Raw genomic sequence first — 25,885 nt, forward strand, 5'->3', positions numbered from 1 at the left:
GGGGTCAGAGGAGGGGCGTTCGGACATGTTTTGGAAATAACTTCCTTAACACCAGTCCAGAAGTATTTGAGTGCATGGCATTCCCACCATAGGTGGATGTATGCCCCGGCATTTTTAGTGCATCTCCAGCAATTGGCTGGGATTGTGGGGTTCATGCGATTCAGCGCCACCTGAGTCCTGTACCACCTACTTACTTGTTTGTATGTGGATTCTTGTAACAGAACGCAATTAGATGGTCCCGTGCAGAATCTGTATATGTGTTTAAAATCTGCCTCTGTGAGATCGAGAAATAGTTCTTTCTCCTACGCTGAAATGTATGGCAGTACATAATCTCCTGTGGCGTCCGAGCGTAGGCCTGCATTGACTTTCGTCACAACTCTCCGTAGCCATGGGCGAGACATCGCTAGTTTCTCTGATTGTAGCTCAGGGAGAGTTATAGGTGTAGCTAAGCGGGCGCATTGTGATTCATCTGAGGAGGGCAGAGACAAGGTACGTAAGAAGTTGTTTATATCCTGCCGTCTAAGATGAGATTCTTCCTTAGATTCTCCAACCTTCAGATTATACAAGGCTTTATAGAATTGTCTGAAGTGTTCTGCTATGTCTTTTGTGTTAGTGGACTGTTGTCCGTTATTGGCCCTAATGGATTTAATAAAGGTCTGTTCCCTAGCTCTTTTGGCCATCAGAGCCATAATACATTTTATGTTTGGTATAAAGATAATCTTTAGAAGCTTTTAAGTTGAGGAGCTGCAACACTTTCTCTCTCTGGACAGCTGATTCTGCTTTTGTGGCGGTGGCCAGCGTTCTTTTATGCTGTTTTTCTAAGGTTTCTATTCTTTTAAGGGTAGTTTCCATTTCTTTATTCTTACATTTTTTGAGGTACAGTAGGAGCATAGTGAGATCAGATCTACACGCACTACGGTTTTATGGGCTTCCCATATTATAGGTTGAGGTGTAGTCATGGGTGTGTTTTGCTTGAAATACAGGGTGGGCCATTTATATGGATACACCTTAATAAAATGGTAATGGTTGGTGATATTAACTTCCTGTTTGTGGCACATTAGTATATGTGAGGGGGGAAACTTTTCAAGATGGATGGTGACCATGGCGGCCATTTTGAATTCAGCCATTTTGAATCCAACTTTCGTTTTTTCAATAGGAAGAGTGACACATCAAACTTATTGGGAATTTCACAAGAAAAACAATGGTGTGCTTGGTTTTAACGTAACTTTATTCTTTCATGAGTTATTTACAAGTTTCTGACCACTTATAAAATGTGTTCAATGTGCTGCCCATTGTGTTGGATTGTCAATGCAACCCTCTTCTCCCACTCTTCACACACTGATAGCAACACCGCAGGAGAAATGCTAGCACAGGCTTCCAGTATCCGTAGTTTCAGGTGCTGCACATCTCGCATCTTCACAGCATAGACAATTGCCTTCAGATGACTCCGAAGATAAAAGTCTAAGGGGCTCAGATCGGGAGACCTTGGGGGCCATTCAACTGGCACACGACGACCAATCCACTTTCCAGGAAACTGTTCATCTAGGAATGCTCGGACCTGACACCCATAATGTGGTGGTGCACCATCTTGCTGGAAAAACTCAGGGAACGTGCCAGCTTCAGTGCATAAAGAGGGAAACACATCATCATGTAGCAATTTCGTATATCCAGTGGCCTTGAGGTTTTCATTGATGAAGAATGGCCCCACTATCTTTGTACCCCATATACCACACCATACCATCCATTTTTTTGTTCCAACAGTCTTGGAGGGATCTATCCAATGTGGGTTAGTGTCAGACCAATAGCGGTGGTTTTGTTTGTTAACTTCACCATTCACATAAAAGTTTGCCTCATCACTGAACAAAATCTTCTGCGTAAACTGAGGGTCCTGTTCCAATTTTTGTTTTGCCCATTTTGCAAATTCAGTGCGCCGATCTGGGTCATCCTCGTTGAGATGCTGCAGTAGCTGGAGTTTGTAAGGGTGCCATTTGTGAGTAGCTAATATCCGCCGAAGGGATGTTCGACTAATGCCACTCTCCAGTGACATGCGGCGAGTGCTACGCTGTGGGCTCTTGCTGAATGAAGCTAGGATAGCCACTGATGTTTCTTCATTAGAGACAGATTTCATGCGTCCACATTTTGGCAAATCCAACACTGAACCAGTTTCACGAAACTTAGCAAGCAGTTTGCTAACTGTAGCATGGGAGATGGGTGGTCTCGTAGGGTGTCTTGCATTGAAATCTGCTGCAATGACCCGGTTACTGCGTTCACCAGACATCAACACAATTTCTATCCGTTCCTCACGTGTTAACCTCGGCGACATGTCAATGGCTGTAAACAAAGAGAAACTTGTTAATAACTCATGAAAGAATAAAGTTACGTTAAAACCAAGCACACCATTGTTTTTTGTGTGAAATTCCCAATAAGTTTGATGTGTCACATGACCCTCTTCCTATTGAAAAAACTAAAGTTGGATTCAAAATGGCCGACTTCAAAATGGCCGCCATGGTCACCACCCATCTTGAAAAGTTTCCCCCCTCACATATACTAATGTGCCACAAACAGGAAGTTAATATCACCAACCATTCCCATTTAATTAAGGTGTATCCATATAAATGGCCCTCCCTGTAGTTGTTTAGTAAGGTCTTGATACGGGCTTTGTGTGACGGGTCTTGGAGAATTGTCTCATTGAGTCGCCATGTAAAAGAGGGGGCAGGAAGGGATTCTATAATTATGGCCAGTAAGACCGGGGCATGGTCTGAGATGGCAATGTTGTGTATTGATGATTTCACCATTTTTGTTAGGTGCATAGAGGTGAGGAGAATGTACTATAATCTTTGAAAGGAATTGTTCGATTCCGAGTGATATGTGTAGTCCCTGCCATGTGGGTTATTTGTTCTCCAGGTGTCTATAAGTCTGCGGGATGACAGAGCATTTTTTTACGCCCTCAGTTTCCTATAAGAGATATGGAGATTCGGGTTGGAAGAATCCAATAGAGGGTCTAAAGTGATGTTAAAATCCCCTCCCAAAATGCAAACTCCTTCCTGAAAGGATTCAAGGCATTTAAGGGCCTCTTTTAGCCATGGCACTTGATGTATGTTAGGAATGTATATGCCTGCAAATGTAACTGGTGTGTTGGCAATCTGGCCTTTCAGAAACAGAAATCTACCTTCATTGTCGGTAAGACTAGCTGTCATGGTGAAAGGGAGCGATTTTTTTGATAGCAATGGTTACTCCCCTGGTCTTGGAAGCGGAGTAACAGGAGTGAAACCATTGATTGAAGTATATTTTATTCAGTGAGGGAAGCTTACCTCATTTGAAATGGGTCTCCTGGAGTATCACAACATCTGTGTGCAGAGATCTAAGGAGTTGAAATACTCTGGATCTCTTGGTAGGTGAGTTGAGTCCCCCCACATTCCACAACACCACATTAACAGCAGACATTCAGCCTACTTCCTATTAATATGATAACAATAATGAAGAATAGTTTAAACATAGGTTGTAGTAGCACAGTAAGAACAGAACAGTGCAAGAACAAAAAATAACAATATTAACAATGTTGAGGTGTACGACTAGGTTCTCCTCTTCTCCTGTCCATGGGACACCTCAGGTGAATATCCTAGGGCCGCTGGCAGGGAAAGATTGGTGATTTAGAACTGCAACCCAGGGAGTTGTACAGTTGGGTACACCTATTATTCTGAATAGGGAGTAGTAGCGCCAGCGCTGTTATAGATAAAGCTCATGGTGGATAGGTAGAGGTGGGGAGGGGAAGTGGAGATGGGAGAGATGGAGAGGCAGTAGGGTAAGTTAAGAAGGTATCGGATGTCCAAGAAATGTGGTGAAAGAAGTGTATCCTTGTATTCCAGGCTGTTTATTTAGATATCAGCCCGGTTTGCCGCATGCCTTTTTCGGGTCTTCTTTACTTTCCACTGGGTCGTCTCGGGGAGGTTTGGCAGTTCTGCCACATCAGAGATGGGGTCCGAAGAAGAAGGCGTTGAGGGGTCCAGCTTAAGAAGTTCGTAGACAGGAAGTATATCTGTTGTTGTTCGCACTACTTTATGGGTCCCTTGGTAGGTAAATGCAATCCCGAACAGAAATAGCCATCTATATGGAATGTCCATTTTCCTTAGGATGTCCAGAAAGGGTTTTAGCTTGCGTCTTTTGGTCAAGGTGACCTGTGACAAATCTTGAAAGATTTGTATGGGAGAGCCCTCGGAGGACAATTCCTGACCGTTTCTAGCCGCTCTTAGAATCGCGTCCCTGTGGTGCGAATTAAGGACTTTACAGATTATGTCTCGCGGCATACTCTGGCACTCCTTTCAAGCGGAGGTTATTGCATCTCCCTCTATTATCTTGGTCCTCTATATATGAAAGCAAATTATTGAGGTGATGTTGACAGTGGGAGAGGGCCGCGGCAGTAGCTTCTCCAAAAGATAGGATGCTTGGTTCTCTTCTAATTGTTCCACTCTGCCTCCAATATCTCTAATATTTGCTTTTATGTCTGAAAGTTCTTTGAGGACAGGAGCTATTGCTGATTCAATGATCTGTTTGTCGTAATGTTGAAATAATGGGGTCTCCCTCATGGCATTCTTCAGCACTCAGGCTCTCATGATCCAATATCTCTGTGGCGGCAGCCATTTTCTGGTCAACTGATTGACTTGGTTTAGGGCCTGAATGCTTTTTATGTAGATACTTCTCCATTTTTGACTGTGACTGTTTTACTGTCTTGGAACCCATTTCCTCTGTTTTCCCCACTTTCACCATAGTGGTCAGGATTGTGGTAAAGGGTAAGGAGAGGACACACGGTGGGGGTGCTAGTATAAGGCTCTGAGCGCTTAGCTCCTGACTTCAACCCCTCTGGTTTTTTATCCCAGAGATTGGCGGAACCTGGGGTCTCGGGACAGTTCTAAAAGATTTATTATACCGCTTCTCTGTGCTGTCCCGAACAACCAGATCCAAACCCCTCACCTTTATGGGAGTCCCAGCAGAAAAAGATGGCTCTGGGGTAGGTGGCTAGATGGCTCTTTGTTTGCGGGATTTCAGGAGGGTTGAAGCAGTCTTTGAGTGCTGCACTGATCCGTTCAGACTTGCAGCAGGTCTCCCTGGTCTGGACTGGCTCCGGAGGTAAGACGCTCTTTTTGTGTGCACACAAGTCTCCCCCTGTATCTGTCCCCCACAGGAATTACCCCCAGTCTCTTTTTCTTTGCCGCTATCGGGCCTGGCAGTGGTGTGTCACAGCACTTGTGGGCCTTGGGCTGTAGTCTCAGGTGGATTTCCTTTGCCGTTCTTCTCTCCGACAGATGTCCCCCAGCAGGTCGGTATATGATGTATGTGGTTTGCTTGCTGTTTTCGGCCTCGTCAGAGCATTCGCTTGGTCTCCGATACGAGTGTCAGGGGCTCCGATACTTAATGTCGGGGCTTGAGTCGGGTGGTAGGTCGCAACTTGCGTGTTCGCCCAAATTTCTTCTTGGGCGGTTGTAGAGTGGTTGGGCCAGCCACTGGTGTTATTTGGAGGCCAAATCAGGCTGGATGTCAATGTCTAGAGCCTTGGATGACTATAGATTAATTATTCCGGAGGAGCTGAGTTTCATGCAGCCACTCTCCAGCACCCAGGCCACGCCCCCATGGACACAAACTTTGGATACTGACAGTCGCTGTATGCCAGAAAGGTGTGTGCAACAGGCACCCAGAGACTCTCGATAACAAACATTTGTGTCAGGTGGAAGTAGGAGTCACTCTAGCGGTGGCTCTGCTGGACTCAGGGAGTCTGGTGACCCTTGTGAGGGCAACCCTGGTGCGACCCACTGAGTTTACTGGTCAGAAAGTCAGCATTTTATGTATACATTTTATGTTTACCCCACCGCTCTGGTGTCTGCAAACACAGTTGCCGGCAGGCGGATCCATGAGGTGGCAGTGGCCACGAACCTGCACTATGAGTTAATACTAGGAAGAGACTTCCCGTTGTTCCCAGCCCTGTGGTAATCCACCATGGTATTGTCCCAGAGCCCCAGGCGAAAGTCCGGTTAAAGCCATACCGGGTGCCCAAGGCTCAGCGACAAGCCATCTCAGAGGAAGTACAGCTGATGCTGCCACTAGATATTATTGAGGAGTCCAAGAGTGAGTGGGCAAGCCCAATAGTCCTGATACCTAAAACAGATGGGGCGTTACGGTTCTGTAACGATTTCCGTAAACTGAATGAGGTCTCTAAATTTGTAATCTCTTGCCGCGGGTGGGTGAGTTAATCAAGCGATTAGGGCAGGCGCAGTATTTTTATGTCTTGGACTTCACAAAAGGGTATTGGCAAGTGCCCTTAACGGAGGCTGCCCCAGAGAAAACGGCCTTTATCACACCTGAGGGTCTATATCAGTATAAGGTGTTTCGCCTGCATGGTGCTCCTGCCACATTCCAGCGGTTAATGAACATTGTGCTTCGTCCGCATCATTGCTATGCCTCGGCTTACCTCGACAATATTGTCGTTTATAGTACTGACTGGGAGAGTCACCTGGCAAAAGTACAGGCTGTAGTGGACTCCCTCCGAAGGGCTGGGCTAACCGCTAACTCAATAAAAATGTGCCATAGTGTTGGAGGAGACACAATACGTAGGTTATGTCATTGGGTGCGGAGTCATCAAACCCCATATGAGCAAGATAGAGGCAATACGGAGTTGGCCACGACCTGTCACCACCAGGCAAATAAAGTCATTCCTGGGGATGGTGGGGTATTACATGAGGTTTGTTCCCCACTTTGCTACCTTAGCAGCTACATTGACAGGGCTCTTGAAGGGACGGAAGTCCATAATAATTCGCTGGAATGACCAGGCAGAAGATCCTTTTTCTGCTTTCAAGTTGGCCCTGTGCAGGTCACTGGTTTTGGTGACGCCGACTTAAAGAGGGAGTTTTTTGGTACAGACCGATGCCTCCGAAGTAGGCCTTTGAGCTGTACTGTCTCAGGAAATCAATGGGGAGGAGCATCCCATTGTTTTCCTGAGCCGAAAACTCACCCCTGCTGAAACCAGATACAGCATAGTGGAGAGAGAGAGTGCCTGGCCATCAAATGGGCACTCGAGTCTCTCCGCTATTATCTGTTGGGGAGCAAGTTCTGGCTGGTGACTGACTACTCCTCTCTCAAGTGGATGAGTCAAGCTAAAGAGAGGAATGCCCTTGTCAACAGATGGTTCTTGTCATTGCAGAACTTCAAGTTCACAGTTCGCAAGCCGGTTAAATGGAAACATGGATGCCCTGTCCCGGGTGCACTGTTTGGCAAGTGTTCACCCCCACAAGGTTAAACAAAAGAAGGGGGGGTATGTGACAGTGAAAGGTCTGGTGTGGAAAGAAAGATATTTTCCTCACAGCTTGTGCTGCTGGACTGATTGACACCCAGGTGAGGTCAAGAACTGGACAGGATCTCATTTGCCAGTCCGGGCCTTGCTGACAGCAGACTGTCTTAAAAGGCCAGCTGGACAGCAGTAGGGTATGTGAGGCCTGTGGCTGGATGTCGGCTTACGGTTTGTCTGGGAGTACAGGTCAGCAAACACCTGGACTTGTCCCTTTTCTGCGGTACCCCCGGCATGGTGTGAATTAAACACCAGGACTCGACCTTCTTAAGCGGTACCCACGGCATGGTGTGAATTGAGCACCAAGACTTAAAACATAAGGTGACTTTTGTTTTTGTTTGTGTGAATAAACACTGAACTTGTGTTTAAGAACTGTTTTGTGTCTCTGTACTGTGTCCGCTTACCCTGCCCACAATCTGCACAGACTCATTCTATCCAGTCAGTGCTGCCATTGTTAGACTGTGCAGGTACACACTCCCAACTGGTTAACACCTCTCTGTACCCTTACTGCAGACTGCTAGCAATTCATTCATAACTTCCAGTAGAAATAATAAAGGAATAGCACAGCATAGAGCCATAAAAATAGATGCTCCAAAATTGTTATTCCACGGAGGATGCATATAGCTGTTAAAACAGGCATGTCATGAGTGGTTACATTGTTTGTGTGAATAAACACTGAACTTGTGTTTAAGAACTGTTTTGTGTCTCTGTACTGTGTCCGCTTACCCTGCCCACAATCTGCACAGACTCATTCTATCCAGTCAGTGCTGCCATTGTTAGACTGTGCAGGTACACACTCCCAAATGGTTAACACCTCTCTGTACCCTTACTGCAGACTGCTAGCAATTCATTCATAACTTCCAGTAGAAATAATAAAGGAATAGCACAGCATAGAGCCATAAAAATAGATGCTCCAGAATTGTTATTCCGCGGAGGATGCATATAGCTGTTAAAACAGGCATGTCATGGGTGGTTACAGGTCTTCTTTAAATTTCTGTTTGGAATCCTGTTTTTTACCGGCCAAAAATTCTTGCGTGCAGGAATCTGCAACAGAGACCACAAATGGAGTATGCAACACAGATGTGAACTTGTCATAAGTCTCAGATTCGCCACTGCACTGCCTGTTGTTCAGATTAGTAACGGAATGCATCCAGGGTTGCCAACCATTCAGAAATTACAGTCCAGTGCAAAAAAAATTTATGAGGCTGGTCGGAGGTTATTTTGTTGGTAATTATTATTATTTTACAGTTCCCAGTTAATACTGGTAATTAATTCTTATTATATTCAGATATAGACATGTATTACATATAATCTTTATAATTTATTATGGTTTTCCAATTTGTCCGTAAAAAATGTTGGCGGTCCATCATTTTTAAATAATTTGGAATTTCAGGTTGCTTTAAAAAAAAAATACCCAAAATACCCAAAGTATTCTGCTATGCACAAATTGGCACTAGTCGGAATAGGGGACACCAATCAATATTCTTGTACCACTATTATTTGCTACTGCTTATATATTTTCTTTCTTGTATACTTTAAGGAAAATAGTTGTGCTTCAACAGAAAACAGCTTGGAACTGCAATCAGATTTATCAAGAGGATCTTACATAAGGTTTGATGTTCCTGAGCACAAAGTTAAAAGCAGCTGGCCTAAGTTCAGAGGTAAGAATCATGACATATTAAAGAAGAATTATATTAGTTGTAGAAATGAAAGGCTATTTAATCATAGCTTTGTTCTCTTCACAATTTTTCGAATGAGACTTGCATCACTGTAATGATATATGGCTATAATCTTATTACCTAAAAATAATAAGAAGTATGACTCAGTGCAACCAGACCTAGGGGGAAGGGGGTGGGGAACTGGTGTTAGGATAGATTAGACCTCCTACTACCCAAACAAATTTTAGAACTCCGATTGCACGCCGCTGTGTCCAATACCATCCATTCTGAAGTGAATTTATTCTCCATGTCACAACTAACAGACATGCCACATGACAGGCCAAGAGGGGGCATTTTGGCATTCACTGCACCAGTGACCTTGGATGTGACTGTAAGGGTGTTCTTCACTTTCACACTTGCCTAATACATTAAGCCACCAAGGAGTTCAATGGCCCCCAAAGACATCCACACATACAGTGTTCATTTTAGGACATGGTCAGAAATCATAGTAAAGTATCAAAATAATGCCAATGTGACACCTGACCCTGACCCTGACACCAGACCCCTGACTCTGACCCCTGACTCTGACACCTGACCCTAACACCTGACTCTCACATCTGAGTTTGACTTATGCTCTTCATAGGTCAGGGTCAAAGTGAGAATGAGTTATAGATATACTATGTATTTGTATGCTAAATCACACAACCAAAGTACGTCTATTGCTGAGCTTATAGCTCTGTGCCTAAAATGCTGTAAGCTAACACATTACAGTGTTATATGAGTGCATAGCTGATAGCTCACAGCCACAGACACAATATATGATCATACAGATCGCAGTACTATGTGATAGCTTCTAAGTATAGAAAAACCGTGTGGTAATGTCCCTATGTGGTAATGTTATAGCTTGGAGGTTACATTAATGGCTTTGCATGTTGAAGTCACCAGAAAGATTTTTTTTTTTTCTTTAATAGCATATACTATAATAAATAATATGTCATTAACCCGTAGGATACCAGCGCTGTACATGTATGTCGCTGGAAACACGGTCACAAATCCCAGCGCCGTCCAGGCCACAGGATCTACTCCCTCCCGATCAGCTGCAGGGGTCTAGCAGTCACTGATAATTGGACCCCTGCTGTATGCACCAGCATTGGTGAAAACAATGATGCCGGCTCATTAACCCTTGCACTGCCGCGGTCAGCGCTGACCGCTGCACGTGCGGTATCCTGCCATGTGCAGGGTGTCCATCGGGTCGCCGTGGTGCTGTGACGTCAGCCTGCTGTCTAGCCCTGTCAGTCAATGGAGGGAAGGGAGTTGCAGAGCACAGGGGGTGTTACAGAACCCCCATTCAGCATTCAGCCCCGCCTCTGAGTGCTCGAATTGTTTATTTGCATATGAATAAAAACACAGATATCTCTGCAGCTATTTATCATAATCAGCATAATGAGCCCTACCAGGAGGTATGTATGGTCTAATAGGGTTGATTCTGGTGACAGAGCCTCTTTAACCTCTTACGGACACAGGGCGTACCTGTACACCCTGATGTCCAAATCCTTAAGGACACAGGGCGTACCTATGTATTTCCGATCACCGCTGCGCAGCGGGTGGTGATCGGAACGGTGTGCCTGCTGAAATCATTCAGAAGGCACCTTGTGACAATGCCGAGGGGGGTACTGTGACCCCCCCGTATTGGCAATCGCTGCTAACCGCAGGTCATATTCAGTGAAGCCCACTGTGCGAATCTGGATTCCTGGTTGGCCAACAAAGTCAGGAATCAAGGGCTCAAAATACTCTGGGGTACTCCAGCCAAGTTCACCGGTAGGGGGCTCAGGTGAAGTTGCCTGGTGGGCCGGAAAAATAGTACGAGCCCCAGGGCTGCTCATACTAGTGTGGGTCACAGGGTACTTGGGATGGGGGGCTCCTGCCTCCGCCTGGCGGTGTCTCTGCTGCCTTGGGGGCTCATCCTCATCACTAGATGATGAGGAGAACGAGAATGACAACAGAAAAGTGGGGTCATCCTCGTCCTCACTGGGGCTCTCGGAGTCGGAGAGCAGCTGGGCGTATGCCTCCTCGGCAGAGAACATCCGGCGGGCCATCTTAGAACGCTAAAGGGGAGTGCGTGTGTGTGTAAAACTTTATTTAGTGTGGGGGGGGAACGGTGTGTTTTTATGTATACCCTACCCTAACCTAACAGAATCCCAGAAAAATTGCTCACACTCCAAAAACGTGCTGATCAGTGGTACCAAGCTGATTAGCGGTGGGGTGGGTGATGCGCTCTTTTACGGCTAAGAGTGCCGGCCACAGTCAGCGCACCAACAAAAAGGAAAAAAATGCGCTTGCGCCCCAAAATATGTGCAGCACCCCTGGAGGGACGGGGGTCGCACAGGGTGCTGTGGACCCCAGACACCCTCAGATCCGGGTGCTGCATACACAATAAAACTTTATTTTTTTCACTATCCCTGCCTAACCTAAAGCTCTCCCTAAATGTGTATATGCCAGATGCCACTTTATGGGGTCTAAGGGGCTACGGATGGTGGCGGATCGTGTGGGATGCAGAGGGACCGACACAGGGCTCCTCTCTCCTTGCTTACACAGAAGTCTGTGGGTCGTTGTCCTGTTGCAACACCCATCTTCTGTTGAGCTTCAGCTGGTGGACAGATGGCCTTAAGTTCTCCTGCAAAATGTCTTGATAAACTTGGGAATTCATTTTTCCTTCGATGATAGCAATCCGTCCAGGCCCTGATGCTGCAAAGCAGCCCAAACCATGATGCCCCCACCACCATACTTTACAGTTGGGATGAGGTTTTGATGTTGGTGTGCTGTGCCTCTTTTTCTCCACACATAGTGTTGTGTGTTTCTTCCAAACAACTCAACTTTGGTTTCATCACAGAATATTTTGCCAGTACTGCTGTGGAACATCCAGGTGCTCTTGTGCAAACTGTAAACGTGCAGCAATGTTTTTTTTGGACAGCAGTGGCTTCCTCTGTGGTATCCTACCATGAAATCCATTCTTGTTTAGTGTTTTACGTATCGTAGATTCGGTAACAGGGATGTTAGCATATGCCAGAGACTTTTATAAGTCTTTAGCTCACACTCTAGGATTCTTCTTCACCTCATTGAGCAGTCTGCGCTGTGCTCTTGCAGTCATCTTTACAGGATGGCCACTCCTAGGGAGAGTAGCAGCAGTGCTGAACTTTCTCCATTTATAGAGAATTTGTCTTACCGTGGACCGATGAACAGCAAGGCTTTTGGAGATACTTTTATAACCCTTTCCAGCTTTATGCAAGTCAACAATTCTTAATCGTAGGTCTTCTGAGAGCTCTTTTGTGTGAGGCATCATTCACATCAGGCAATGCTTCTTGTGAAAAGCAAACCCAGAACTGGTGTGTGTTTTTTATAGGGCAGGGCAGCTGTAACCAACACCTCCAATCTCATCTCATCGATTGGACTCCAGTTGGGTAACACCTCACTCCAATTAGCTCTTGGAGATGTCATTAGTCTAGGGGTTCACATACTTTTTCCACCTGCACTGTGAATGTTTACATGGTGTGTTCAATAAAAACATGGTAACATTTAATTCTTTGAGTGTTATTAGTTTAAGCAGACTGTGATTGTCTATTGTTGTGACTTAGACAAAGATCAGATCAGATTTTATGACGAATTTGTGCAGAAATCCATATCATTCCAAAGGGTTCACATACTTTTTCTTGCAACTGTATATTACACCACCGATCACCCTCCTATTCCGGGTCATCGGGTCACCAGAGACCCGAATAACCCGGAAATGCTGCAAACCGCAGCTCTGAATTGACCTGCGGTTAGCAGCGATTGCCGATACAGGGGGATCACAGGACCCCCTCGGCATTGTCACAGGGTGCCTTCTGAATGATTTCAGCAGGCACACCGTTCCGATCACCGCCAGCCGCACAGCAGTGGTCGGAAATACATAGGGTGTATCTGTACGCCCTGTGTCCTTGAGGACTCGGACAGGTACGCCCTGTGTCCGTAAGAGGTTAAAGAGGCTCTGTCACCAGAATCAACACTATTAGACCATACATACTGCCTGGTATGGTTCATTATGCTGATTATGTATGATAAATAGCTGCAGAGATATCTGCTTTTTTTTTCATATACAAATAAACAATTCGAGCACTCAGAGGCGGGGCTGAATATTTTGAGCAATGCTCTGTAACACCCCCTGTGCTCTGCACCCCCCCTCCCCCCATTGACTGACAGGGCTAGACAGCAGGCTGACGTCACAGCACCACGGGTACCCGATGGACAACCTGCACCCTGCAGGATACCGCACATGCAGCGGTCAGCGCTGACCGCAGCAGTGCAAGGGTTAATGAGCCGGCATCATTGTTTTCACCAATGCCGGTGCATACAGCAGGGGTCCAATTATCAGTGACTGCCGGACCCCTTCAGCTGAATGGGAGGGAGTAGCTCCTGTACCTGTACTGCGCTGGGATTTGTGACCGTGTTTCCAGCGACATACATGTACAGCGCTGGTATCCTACGGGTTAATGACATATTATTTATTATATTTTTGTTTTATTTAATTGCATATACTATGTCTTTCTTGGGGCTTCAACCTGGGATATCTACATGCAAAGCCATTAATGTAACCTCCAAGCTATAACATTACCACCTAGGGACATTACCACATGGTTTTTCTATACTTAGAAGCTATCACATAGTACTGCGATCTGAATGATCATATTATATGTCTGTGGATAAAGCAGTAATATGTATATCAGCTTTCTGAGCAAATCTCAGTGTGGTGAAGCTATAGCACATATATACAGTAGATACTGTATGTATAATCCAGGACATAGCTCTGTATACAGTGACTAATCAACTTTTTCAGGGGTCCCAGAAATACAGTGATTCTAGCTAATATGGAACTGCATACACACTTGAGAGAGGTGAATCAATGTATAAGTCATGTAAGATAGCGGAGGGAGAGCAGACTTACAGTAAGATAATTTGGTTTGCAGATCTGTGAAGAGGCAGTGAATCTGGCAAGTCTCCTCATCAGCTACTCCAGAACACGCCCAAACTTCCTTCTGCTTGTATTTGGTGGGAGAGCTGGACCATGCCTAACCACAGTGGACTAGTGAGACCCCTAGTGGTCATATCTTTGCAGCTTATGTTTGGGTGGATGCCGACAAATAATTACAATCAAGTGATTTACAGATCTGATAATTAGACTCCTTCCTAAGAAATAAGAATACATTATTATATTGTACAGTGACTTGTTTCAAGACAACAAAAACAAAAAAAACTCAGTCACCTGGAAATAGATAAAGATAAAATTAGTGCCCCCTTTACTATAGTGCTGCCCATGTACTCTTAATAAAATAAAAAAGGACTACTTACATCACACACCACTTGAATTTGTCTCTGATCTAGAGCTCAATAAAATATAAAACATTAATTTTATTAAAAGCCTGAAAGGGGTTTTGAACCCATGAACACTACATGCAAAGCAAGTGTCTTACCAGTGAGCTATAGTTTTAGGCAGCAAAGGTGGTGATTTTTTTGATCTATGAGATGTAGTATACAAAAAAACACAGTAAACCTAAAATCCTTTGTGACACTGACAAGTGAAGGAAGTCAGATATCAGTGTCACACATCAGCATCACACATCATTTAAATTTGCCTCCTATCTAGGGCTTAATAAAATCAAAAAAAAATTTAAGAGGCTAAAAGGGGTTTTGAACACAGAAACATTGGGTATGAGGCAATTGCTTTACCACTGAGCTATCAGCTATGCGCTCATATAACACTGTAATGTGTTAGCTTACAGCATTTTAGGCACAGAGCTATAAGCTCAGCAATAGACATACTTTGGTTGTGTGATTTAGCATACAAATACATAGTATATCTATAACTCATTCTCACTTTGACCCTGACCTATGAAGAGCATAAGTCAAACTCAGATTTTAGAGTCAGATGTGAGAGTCAGGGTCAGGTGTCAGAGTCAGGTGTCACATTAGCATTTTTTTGATACTTGACTATGATATCTGACCATGTCCTAAAATGAGCACTGTACACACATCAATACACCACGCTGCCGCCACTGGTCAGTATGGTTACGGGACTCGTAGTTACAAACTCACAAGCACTCACAGACAATGTGTTCTACCAGACAATAGGCAAACCTCGAGCACACCAACTATCGATGGTAAGACAGCAAAGCAGTACTTAGAAGGTGATGGTACTTTTTGAGCATTAAGGAACTCCTTAAATGTAAGATTTAATATGCAAAAAGGTACAGTGCTAAAATGTTACAAAAAGATGACAAAAAGGAACATTCAGATATGCAAACAGTACAGAAATAAAATGGGGAAAAACTATTGAATCACATACCAATTCGATCAGTGAGGTATTCACACTGGGAGAACAGCTGACAGAATTAAATTCATAACCTAATTTATACAAATAAGATATAATTCTTATAAGACAAGTTATAATTCTCCATAACTTGTAATAGGAGAAATTACCTAAATATCTCAACCTCAATCTACCCCCCCCCCTTTGCAGAAAACTTCCAGGCAACTCTGGTGGCTGAGAGGTATTAAAGGTCCTCCTTCCACAATTTCACAAACACTTGGAGAATTTATTAATACAGTGCTTGTACAGATAACACTAACAAGCAAAAAAATGCAGACTTAAAGTGCTCATGTAAATACTGTATACCTCTATGACTATGAAAGCCTCAATAACTTTTCAACGTCTGAACAGATTTCAAAGACAAGTCAGAGGACTTGTAGAACTGTGACAGGTGTGTTATCTTCATTATCTAAATATGTAATTTCAACTACTATATCTGGGTAAAATGTTCTTACAAGAACCCTGATTTGTGTCTCTCTTGGAAAGGTAAATCACCTATTGATTGGACCATGCGCAGGGAAAAATACATTCTTTCCTTGACGCTTCTCCTACTTACCAATTTCTTTACAATATGTTTGGATTGTGAAAATGCTACTAATGTTGAAATTGAATGTTAATTCCCAACAATCGTGCCTAGTGATGAAAAAGTGTTGACTTTATTATCAATGTGCACCAGAAATACGCCTAATATAGTCGTATTTCTGGATAGTATATGACCACTATATCTTAATATGCACAGGCCATCCAACCTATAACACCTCTCTATGAGGTGATACAAGGGGTCAGTGAACACATGAAACACCATGAGAGTAAGCTCCACATCACTGGATTCCCAAATTAATATGCAATCGCCTCACCTACTGTATACCTACTGATCATGGAATGTTGCAGGATTTATTTCCCCACTGAAATGTAAAAAGATCTTAAACCACATCAGTTTTCCGGAAAAAAATAGATTGTCCAGCTTCACCTCGCAGTGCGTGTTTTATTAGGAAACGTGCTTAAAAACCAAACATCAGGCTCATTTCATCAACATGTTTCGGATCAACATATATTACAGATCCTTCCTCATGATACCGAGAACAAGACTGACAAATCTTATATACAGAGTAAAAGCAGTGATTCAGCTGTGGATTATTGATTGGCAATTAGACTGCTTTCACCCCACCCACAGCATATACCACTGAGACACAGGAACAGAACTGCATGAGAAGAAGATAGAGGAGAAAAAATAAATAAAAATCTTTTAATTTTCTCCCCTCTCTTCCTCCCACGCAAGAACCGCCCCTAAAGGACAAGAGAAGAAGATACATCTAATAATGCAATATTAAATCTTGTCTTTGATTAAGGCCCAAAGGCATACAGGACTGAAATCTAAAAATCCAATAGGCTTCTCTATTGAGAAGAGCTTTCCTATGGTCTCCTCCCCGTTTAGGAAAATTAACTCGTTCAATGCCCTGAACTTTCATGCCAGCAATATTGCCCTGGTGGCAGGAGGCAAAATGCTGGCTGACTGCTGACACATTTTTTTACAAAAGCATGAGATATATCTGAGATATGTCTGCATATCCGAACTTTGAGGGCATTGGACGTACATCCCACATATTGCAATTGACATGTAGAACAAGACACACAATACACCACATGTGTGGTATTGCAATTAACGTATTGTTGTATCTCAAATGACTGCTGGGCTGCAACAGAGGCCACATACCGTTGCTCCTTAGTCTGATAAATTCACCCCTAGGGGTGTTTTTAACCACGTGTTTCGGATGACAGGACAGGGCTAATAAAGTGGTATTGCCAGCTGTCTCTTTTCTATAAGTACAAGTGGTTATCTCAGATTTTTCCACATCACCATGGAGAGTAAGATCCAAAAATGAAATAGTGTGGACATGAAAATCAACCGTAAAGCTCAGATTCATTTGATTATCATTGAGATATCTCTCAAACAGTGGTATGGCCGTCACACCCGACGACCAGATGAACAACAGGTCATCTATGTAACGGCCATACCACTGCAGGGAGGAAGACCACGGGTTATCACAGGAAAACAAAAAACGAGACTCCCACCAAGACATGTATATGTTCGCCAGTGAGGGCGAAAATTTTGCGCCCATCGAAACTCCAGTACATTGTAAGTATAGCTTCTGGTCGAACATAAACACATTGTGTTTGAGCAAGAACTGAATCACATCACAAATATAAGCAATGAAATCCAGGCTATAATCTGAGTATGCATTTAAAAACCATTTGGTTGCAGCAATAGCCTGATCATGCGGGATGACTGTATAAAGTGATGTGACATCGGCTGTTACCCAAACAAAATCCGGGTTCAATTTGAAGTCATAAAAGGATTGTAACACTGACCTAGTGTCCAGCAAGAAACCAGGCAAGGTTTGCACTAATGGTTGTAACAGATTATCTACCCATTCTGACATTTTTTCAGAGTATGAGCCTATGCCTGCAACAATTGGTCGCATCAAAGGAGGAAACGCTGGCTTATGTATTTTCGGGAGTGAGTGAAATATCGGAGTGATAGGAAAAGGAACATAAATATAGTCTGCTTGTCTCTGATTAATGAACCCTCCACTCACTCCAACACTTAACAACTCCAGAAGTTCCTCCTGAAAGCGGGGGGTGGGGTCAATGTCAGAATGGGTAGATAGTCTGTTACAACCATTAGTGCAAACCTTGCCTGGTTTCTTGCTGGACACTAGGTCAGTGTTACAATCCTTTTATGACTTCAAATTGAACCCGGATTTTGTTTGGGTAACAGCCGATGTCACATCACTTTATACAGTCATCCCGCATGATCAGGCTATTGCTGCAACCAAATGGTTTTTAAATGCATACTCAGATTATAGCCTGGATTTCATTGCTTATATTTGTGATGTGATTCAGTTCTTGCTCAAACACAATGTGTTTATGTTCGACCAGAAGCTATACTTACAATGTACTGGAGTTTCGATGGGCGCAAAATTTTCGCCCTCACTGGCGAACATATACATGTCTTGGTGGGAGTCTCGTTTTTTGTTTTCCTGTGATAACCCGTGGTCTTCCTCCCTGCAGTGGTATGGCCGTTACATAGATGACCTGTTGTTCATCTGGTCGTCGGGTGTGACGGCCATACCACTGTTTGAGAGATATCTCAATGATAATCAAATGAATCTGAGCTTTACGGTTGATTTTCATGTCCACACTATTTCATTTTTGGATCTTACTCTCCATGGTGATGTGGAAAAATCTGAGATAACCACTTGTACTTATAGAAAAGAGACAGCTGGCAATACCACTTTATTAGCCCTGTCCTGTCATCCGAAACACGTGGTTAAAAACACCCCTAGGGGTGAATTTATCAGACTAAGGAGCAACGGTATGTGGCCTCTGTTGCAGCCCAGCAGTCATTTGAGATACAACAATACGTTAACTGCAATACCACACATGTGGTGTATTGTGTGTCTTGTTCTACATGTCAATTGCAATATGTGGGATGTACGTCCAATGCCCTCAAAGTTCGGATATGCAGACATATCTCAGATATATCTCATGCTTTTGTAAAAAATGTGTCAGCAGTCAGCCAGCATTTTGCCTCCTGCCACCAGGGCAATATTGCTGGCATGAAAGTGCATTGAACGAGTTAATTTTCCTAAACGGGGCAGAGACCATAGGAAAGCTCTTCTCAATAGAGAAGCCTATTGGATTTTTAGATTTCAGTCCTGTATGCCTTTGGGCCTTAATCAAAGACAAGATTTAATATTGCATTATTAGATGTATCTTCTTCTCTTGTCCTTTAGGGGCGGTTCTTGCGTGGGAGGAAGAGAGGGGAGAAAATTTCAAGATTTTTATTTATTTTTTCTCCTCTATCTTCTTCTCATGCAGTTCTGTTCCTGTGTCTCAGTGGTATATGCTGTGGGTGGGGTGAAAGCAGTATAATTGCCAATCAATAATCCACAGCTGAATCACTGCTTTTACTCTGTATATAAGATTTGTCAGTCTTGTTCTCTGTATCATGAGGAAGGATCTGTAATATATGTTGATCCGAAACATGTTCATGAAATGAGCCTGATGTTTGGTTTTTAAGCACGTTTCCTAATAAAACACGCACTGCGAGGTGAAGCTGGACAATCTATTTTTTTCGCTACGTCTCAGCCTTGGTTCCGGTTCTGTGTCCGTGCTCCTCGGTGGTGTATGGTGAGGTGAGCTCCAACTTGGTGTTTTTACATATCAGTTTTCCCAGAATAGTTTTTCCAGGAAATACAGTAGCACACCAACACAGCAAACGCCTGAAATGTTTTTCCTCCAAATTCTTGTCATATAGCCTCTCTCCTCTAGCTAAAGGGGAGTAACAACCTTATTTAGAAGGGTCTTGCCTATGGATGAGTGCATTGATTCTAAACTAATATGATTTTTTATGGATTTAACAAAAGTTCATCTACAAAACGAATCGGAAGATTTTTTATTAGTTCATGACGAATTATGTAAAATGACACACAGCTATGTTTTACTGTCCATGTTGGTGGGCATAACCACGAGAGAGGAAGAAGGATGATCACATGACACTAGGAGGACGTGGGAGGATGTGCTTGGCCTGATTGACTTACTTCTTTCTTCTAACATTAACATACAGTCCAGTCCATAAATATTGGGACATCAACACAATTGTAACATTTTTGGCTCTATACACCACCACAATGGATTTGAAATGAAACGAACAAGATGTGCTTTAACTGCAGACCGTCAGCTTTAATTTGAGTGTATTTACATCCAAATCAGGTGAAATAAGTAGGAATTACAACAGTTTGCATATGTGCCTGCCACTTGTTAAGGTACCAAAAGTAATGGGACAATTAACATCTCAGCTGTTCCGTGGCCAGGTGTGTGTTATTCCCTAATTATCCCAATTACAATGAGTAGATAAAAGGTCCAGAGGTTATTTCAAGTGTGCTATTTGCATTTGGAATCTGTTGCTGTCAACTGTCAAGATGAGATCCAAAAAGCTGTCACTATCAGTGAAGACAGCCATCATTAGGCTGAAAAAACAAAACAAACCCATCAGAGAGAAAGCAAAAACATTAGGCGTGGCCAAAACAACTGTTTGGAACATTCTTAAAAAGAAGGAATGCACCGGTGAGCTCAGCAACACAAAAAGACCCGGAAGACCACGGAAAACAACTGTGGTGGATGACCGAAGAATTCTTTCCCTGGTGAAGAAAACAGCCTTCACAACAGTTGGCTAGATCACACTCTCCAGGAGGTAGGTGTATGTGTGTCAAAGTCAACAATCAAGAGAAGACTTCACCAGAGTGAATACAGAGGGTTCACCACAAGATGTAAACCATTGGTGAGCAAAAAAACAGGAAGGCCAGATTAGAGTTTGCCAAACGACTAATCTAAAAAAGCCTCCACAGTTCTGGAACAACATCCTATGGACAGATGAGACCAAGATCAACTTGTACCAGAGTGATGGGAAGAGAAGAGTATGGAGAAGGAAAGGAACTGCTCATGATCCTAAGCATACCACCTCATTAGTGAAGCATGGTGGTGGTAGTGTCATGGCGTGGGCATGTATGGCTGACAATGGAACTGGTTCTCTTGTATTTATTGATGATGTGACTGCTTACAAAAGCAGCAGGATGAATTCTGAAGTGTTTCGGGCAATATTATCTGCTCATATTCAGCCAAATGCTTCAGAACTCATTGGATGGCGCTTCACAGTGCAGATGGACAATGATCCAAAGCATACTGCAAAAGCAACCAAAGAGTTTTTTAAGGGAAAGAAGTGGAATGTATGCAATGGCCAAGTCAATCACCTGACCTGAATCCGATTGAGCATGCATTTCACTTGCTGAAGACAAAACTGAAGGGAAAATGCCCCAAGAACAAGCAGGAACTGAAGACAGTTGCAGTAGAGGCCTGGCAGAGCATCACCAGGGATCTGGTGATGTCTATGCGTTCCAGACTTTAAGCTGTAATTGACTGCAAAGGATTCGCAACCAAGTATTAAAAAGTGAAAGTTTGATTTATGATTATTATTCTGTTCCATTACTTTTGGTTCCTTAACAAGTGGGAGGCACATATGCAAACTGTTGTAATTCCTACACCGTTCACCTGATTTGGATGTAAATACCCTCAAGTTAAAGCTGACAGTCTGCAGTTAAAGCACATCTTGTTTGTTTCATTTCAAATTCATTGTGGTGGCATATAGAGCCAAAAATGTTACAATTGTGTTGATGTCCCAATATTTATGGACCTGACTGTATGTGTATAAACAGGGCTACTCATCTGCCCCCATTGAGACATAATTTTTGGACGCTTGGTCCCAAAAAGCCACTTTTTTTTTGCCTTAACACTGTGTGTGTTTAAACACCATCTTTCCCTAATAAAGTACAATCTTTGAAAGTTTTGTATATGAAAAAGCATAACACATGCAACAGCACAGTGTGTTTTTAAATATGCTGTTTGATAACACTGTCAAATAATTGTTTAACCATAACTATATATATCAGTGTAACTCTCATTTTTTGCTGTTGCTGTCATTGCATTCAAGATCTTAGGCAGGGGGGAGAAAAAAAGCAAAAATTCCTAAAAAAATAAACAAAAAGAGCTAACATCTTTTTTTCAGCCTTAGGAGACTAGAGGGTGTTTGGAGCAACTTTGATTCCTCTAGAATCGATTCGGACATGAATTTAATTTTTTCAGAAATTTTACAAAAGAGATATGAAACACATTTCAAGAAATTCGCTCATGCTTAGTCTTACCCCATTCCATAGAAAACACAATAATGGAGCCTCAGACAGTAGCATACAGACAAGGAATGCCGAATAAAAATAATAAGCATTGTTTGTACGGATACACTACATTAAAATATGTATATTAAAACATTCCAGACTGATTCTCACTCTACTGGAGATGGGGGTTCATGTTCGCACACATCTTGAGACAGGCTGGCTTCTCAAATCTATATCCAGCAGTTGGGGGCAGAGCTGGCCGCGTCAGGAGATGGCAGCTTGACCCAAGAGCTCCTCACAGCGCACAACAAAGCTGATATTCAGGTTCTCATCCCGCTCCAATATGGGGAAACTCACTAAAGACAAGTCCAGGAAGACCCAAGTAACTCCCAGACACTCCAGAGGACAGTCTGACATGGACAAATATTTAAAGAAGAAGATGTCTTCTCCTGCAGGCAGATCCAAGATGGCGCAGGATGCTGCCGCTGCTCTGAATTACACAGAGGACTCTGATGATGAAGGTTCCTGCGCCATGTCAGAGACACACAGTGAGCAAGACTCGATACCTATCACTAGAGCCTTCCTCAAGGAGTCACTGGTCCTCGCTTTTGAGCCTGTTCTTAAAGAACTATCGGCTATAAAAACAGAAATCAAGCAAACTGGGCACAGAGTGGCAGCCCTAGAAGACGTTCACGCTGCGTTGGCCAAACATAGCGGGGCACTGCAGACCAATTTAGAAGAGGTCCATGAACAGATAAACACAGCTTTCCTGCACCTGGAAGATCAGGAGCACAGGAGCCGGAGGAAGAATGTAAGCATCGGAGGCGTCCCAGAAAGCATTCAGGAGGAAGATATACTTACCACGGTCAGTCAAATCTTTTCTTCTTTACTGGGTCAGGAGAGAGCAGATGCAGTGGTTATAGAGAGAGCCCATAGAGCTCTGAGGCCCAAACCAGCGCCAGGAACTCTGCCACGTAATATCATATGTGGCCTACTTAGCTATGTGGACACAGCCGCCATCTTAACAGCTGCCAGGGACAAGGGAGATATACTCCTTGAAAACAGCAAAATCCAGCTATTTCAAGATTTGGCAGCAAGCACCCTTGCTAAGCAGAGAGCACTTAAGCCGCTAACAGTTCTCCTGAGAGAGGGAAAACATCCCCTGCTCTGGCTTTTTCCCTTTGGCTTATGCACCTTCATTAATGGAAAACAAGTCATAATCCGCCATCCGAATGACCTTTCCAAGATCTGGGATGCCCTGCAAATTGAACCCCCGGACATTCCCTCATGGCTGCCTTTGGCTGGAAGCATGAAAATGACGCCTCTGCCCACAATTGAGGAATGGCAGGTCGTCAGGAAGTTTAAATCACCTCAAGCAAAGAAACGCCAAGCAGAACTAAAAGACACTTGAAGATGAAACTTTGCTCTAATTTGCTCATCTGTTAGTCCCCTAGGACAGAGATCCGGTAACACCATACCTGTTTGGATCTCCACTGTGCCCCGATGTATACTCATATATCTGTCATGTCTGCTGTTCCCAATCTCATTTGTTAGGTGTTTTCCTCGCTATTAGCATTTGCCTGCATTGATATCTTCTGCCCACTGCTTAACTTTTATTGTGATTTGTAAACTGGGTAGGAATCGTCTTTTTATTCGAGTTTATGCAATGTTATTAAATGCGAGCTGTGAGGCAATGGCTTTTATTCATATCTGTTTGTGTAACAGCTTTATTATGTGCTACACCCCGGACACTAGGGAAGTAGGGATGCACAGGATCCCTTCATCCCTCCTGCCAGTGAAAGTGGTGTATACTTTTAGTTATACTCTGTCTCTCTAACATTACTGATTTTCTCCATCCTGCTAGATAGCTTTGTCTGCAAAAGGAAATTGCGCCTCAGCTGCTGTCACGACTGAGGATGGGGGAAATCCTCAGCCGTGTGGAGCCCGGTGATGTTACGGCTGCTTGGCCATGAAGACAGGATTAGGGAGCTGGTCACCTCCTAGAAGCATCCCTAACCTGACCCTGGCTCCTAGCTACATGAGCCAACCTTGATGGTAGGAGGGCTCATGCTCCGGAACCTAAAAGTCCCTGCTAGCACTCAAGATGACCCTCACCTAGGAGCTGAGTAAGACAAGCCCACTCCTCCTAGACACGGAGGAGCAGGAGTCTCAACGGCCAAGCTGCAGGAAAAGGGGAGACATAAACAGCTCTATGGATATGGCAGGTGAACAAAGAGTTCCACCTACCTGCCACAGCCTTGCTGACTGGATCCCTGTGTAAGCAGGGTGCAGATCACAAACGCATCCCCACACAGGGACCCAGATCCATAGCTGCACAAAATCACATATAAAACATCACACGGACATCACACATAACTAGAAATAACTTAATGCGACATTATGGTTATGACCACAGGGGTGGCTCTTACTGGCAGGTAGTAAAGACATGAGGCTGCTCTCAGCTAAGCATGGCTGAAGCAACCTGCAGGCCTGCAAAAGCAGTGAGGCTTTATAGGCCAAGAAGCCACACCCCACAGTCGGACACACCCAGTGCACACACACACTAGGAAGGAGATTAACCCTTCCAACACCAGGGAAGGGAAAACACCACTTAAAGGAGACGTGCACACAATAACATAAAAAGGAAGTGCACACATACACACATCACACAAAACCGCATGCACAACGTAGCGAGCTGCAATGGCACAGCTCAGCCTGCTACACTGCCACATACATACTGTTGCCAGCGGCAACCACAGGTGAGGCAAATACCACAGCCCTCACCTGTGATTGAACACCAAAGGAAACCGCTGACAACCGCATGCGGTTCAGGAGTCACGGTCATAGCCATGGCCGTGACACTCCCACCCCTCAAAGCCCCCCCACCAAAAAAAAGACACGTGAGGGACTCACACAAGGGGATGAGAGAAGGAGACGTCCACTCTCAGGACATGGTTCCCAGAAAGTCGCTGTCAGCTGCATCCTCTCCCAGCACACAACACAGCCAGTCCGACGAGGCCTGCAGCCCGCACCAGCGACACGGAAATGGAACCACTGAGAGTGGACGAGGGGACTCTCCACTCACGTCCCCACTCCAGTCGCTGCCAGCAGACACTCCTAACCAGCACGCAGCCGGACCACTTACGGAGTGCTGCCAGCAGACGACCAGAGATGGGAACATGGAGAGGGACGAGGGATCCCCAACACGGACACGGAAGGTAAGGTGGCGGGGAATAAGCCACCAACCGTGCCGTTAACGGAGAACCCCCAGGAACGCTCTCCCTCCGGAGAACGCGCATGCAGGCCACAAGGATATGGCACTGCATGCTGCACCCTCTTTCGAAGGTATGCATACCGCATACCAGACACACACCACGTGTAAGTAAAATCAGGGGGACGCCACACGAGGCAACGGTGAAGGGATGGCGGGGAAACGCCACTCACCGCGCCGTCAGAGGCGAAACCCCCAGAACGCTCTCCCTCCGAAGAGCGCGCATGTACCCCTTCACAGACGGCGGTACATGCTTCACCCTCTTTCGAGGGAGCGCCACGTAAGAAGCGACTGTGGTCATACTGTCACGACTGAGGATGGGGGAAATCCTCAGCCGTGTGGAGCCCGGTGATGTTACGGCTGCTTGGCCATGAAGACAGGATTAGGGAGCTGGTCACCTCCTAGAAGCATCCCTAACCTGACCCTGGCTCCTAGCTACATGAGCCAACCTTGATGGTAGGAGGGCTCATGCTCCGGAACCTAAAAGTCCCT

The sequence above is a fragment of the Bufo bufo genome, chromosome 7, assembly GCF_905171765.1.
Source record: "Bufo bufo chromosome 7, aBufBuf1.1, whole genome shotgun sequence".
NCBI lineage: Eukaryota > Metazoa > Chordata > Amphibia > Anura > Bufonidae > Bufo > Bufo bufo.